Source organism: Populus nigra, chromosome 6, assembly GCF_951802175.1.
Source record: "Populus nigra chromosome 6, ddPopNigr1.1, whole genome shotgun sequence".
NCBI classification, from domain to species: domain Eukaryota; kingdom Viridiplantae; phylum Streptophyta; class Magnoliopsida; order Malpighiales; family Salicaceae; genus Populus; species Populus nigra.
The window spans coordinates 16,096,607-16,099,348 of record NC_084857.1 but is presented as its reverse complement, the minus strand read 5'-3'; the positions used below and the strand labels follow the sequence as shown (position 1 = coordinate 16,099,348).

Sequence of the window (2,742 nt, the reverse complement as noted above, 5' to 3'; positions counted from 1 at the left end):
TAATATGTATAATACCTAATTTTGACTATTAAAACTCTAAAAACTTAAAAATAAAATCCAATAATTAAAATATAAAAATGATAAAAACACATAAAATTCAAAAGAAATATTTTAATTGGACATGTTATTTTCTTATATTATATTTGTTTTCTTTTGAAAAAATGATTTATATCTTTTGATAAACTCTACTACTATTAACAAGGTCTCTATAATTAAGAGGTTAAATAAACTTTTTATTTGTGTCTATTTATTTAATATCTATTGTGCTTATATTAAAAAGCAACTTTTAAAAAATTTTAAAAATGATATGTGAAAACTATAATGTTAATATTACCAAGTTAAAGTTTGGTAAAAAATGATTATTAAAAAAAAATGTATTTGTTTATTTCTTTTATAATCAACTGAAGAATATATTTTATTTATCTGTGCTGAAACATTTGATTCGATAAAAATACATTTAAAATTTCAGAATCATTGCATGTGTTGAAAAAATATGCTAAATATATTGTTCTACTTAAAAAAAAAAACATAAATATATTGTCTTACTTTGAAAAATTCTACTTGCCAAAATTAAAAAAGACTTGTATGCGATAATTAAACTCTATATAAAATTACAAAGCAGACGAAAACATTAATATAATTTATAAAAATATATTAATCATGTTTTTTCATTATATGGATGTTTTTTTTGGTCAAAGATAAGAATTTCATTAAAGAAAATTAAAGAAGGCTAATGCATGTAGTTTTTAAGCAAAGCATGATATAATAAAATTCTCCGTATTTAGAGAACAAAAACTTCCTTGCATACCATCATAAAAGCACTTAAGAGCATGCAATGAACAATTAAATGAGAAACTAAGATCCAAAATCCATATCTAAAAAAATTATTCTACAAGTGAACGAGTATTCGAGACAATTCTTTTTCAACAATCAACTTGTAACCAAGGAAAATGATTACCACACTAAAAAGAAAAAAAAAAAAAAAACCTTCTTCAAGAGGGAAAATGTATGCTGCTATTAAAGAGGGAGATTTCTTTAATGGACAGGGGTTCTGACATTTTCCTCTTAGAGCAGGATATCTTTTGATTGAGCACTAATAAGAGATGGCACATCTTCTGAATTATGAAGCAGCTTCTAGTTTTTACTGATATTTGAGAACTGACAATTTGGTCAGTGCTTGAGCCTGCCAAGAAAAGAAATTGCATTTCCTGCTGAAAGTTGAAGATTTTATCGTGTGATCAGAATTCGAAGTACAGATTCATGAAAATCCATCTCTACCGAGTAGCTGTTCGGTGATACAATTGTTCATATGTTCTCTTGGCATCTTTATGGGTGGAGCCTTTCTAGGGGTTTCATTAGCTGTGTTGGAAGGAACTACAAGGCTAGGTTTTATCCACCTTCTGGTCATCAGCCTGGATGAAAGAAAGTGCAAACAAAGCAAAAAGGCTCAAAACTACCGAGCGTCATTGAATTCAGATTAGCAATTCCACAAAACAAGCCGAAATCAAATCGTTGCGAAACTCTCCCCATTGGGAGACCACAACAGCAGGATTTATTTATTTATAATACAGCTGCGGAATGTTGGATGCCCATAAGTCCAACAATTTAGAAGCGAGCAACAGTAGGCTTGTAGTCAAACACAATGACTTTCTCCAGAGCAGGCAAGAAGAGGCCGCCAAAATCAACATGAGCTGGATGACCTATGTACTCTGCAATGCCCTCTTTACTCTCAGAGGTAGACTCAAAGATATGGGTGAAACCTTGATGCATGTTCTCAATGCTCACGTCTGTGCCCCTATCGTATCATGTTGAACGATAACAAGTGTTAGATATTTGCTGGCAGAACCATCAAAGTGTTTCAGTGATCAAGAAACTAATTTATCACAGTAAACTCCAATATTTTTCATTTCAAATTAATACCAACAACGCAAACATCAACAACCTGCTTATCCTGATTAATACTTGTTTATCATCATCAAGCTTCGTATATGTGATTGGTGAATGATAATACCTGGAGCTCCATTCAAAATTTGATGAAAAACATCTAGTCAACTTATAATATTCATTGAAATTCCTATCTAAATGCCAAGAAGACAACAGTCAATTAGGCTGAAGTAATATTAATATATACCCTTCTAAACATCAAGGGATTTTGTTGTTCTGTTCCCTCTACCAAATGCAGAAAGAAAGAGAGATTATGCAGTAGAATATTGTTAATTACCATTCGAAAGCTTTCATGGGTTCGATGAGATTGACGAGATTAGCATAACCCTTGATGAGTTTCTCAATTTCATCAGATGGGATTCCTTCCTTGAATTTTGCCAGCAATACGTGCTTCACTACTCCCTTTGTTTCTTCCATGTCAACAGTATCTCTCTCTCTCGCTTGCTCTCTGTTTTTGTTTCTTCGAGATTTCTACCGACACTTAAGGAATCAGGCTTCTTGAAAACCAAGCTGAACGCCTTTTTGACATTTTTCTTCCATTGCACAGGTCTCATCAAACACCTAGGCATTCTGTGCCGCGGATTGAATTAATTTGTTTTTAATATAAAAAAATATTTAGACTTTATTAATAATATTTTTTAAAAAATTATAAATTAATAATACATTGCATGTCAAATGATATTTTTTAAAAAATATCTAAATATTAACACATTAAATAACATTTTTATTTAATAAAATCGATCTGGATTAACCTGTAAAATTCATGGAAATAATTCCAAAAAAATAAATTAAAAATCT

The 2,742-nt window shown here is 30.3% G+C and overlaps 1 pseudogene; it reads right to left on the bottom strand.

Moving 5' to 3' along the window:
• Positions 1 to 1,444: 1,444 nt before the first annotated feature.
• On the bottom strand, positions 1,445 to 2,513 carry LOC133696987 (stress-response A/B barrel domain-containing protein HS1-like; annotated as a pseudogene).
• Positions 2,514 to 2,742: the final 229 nt, after the last annotated feature.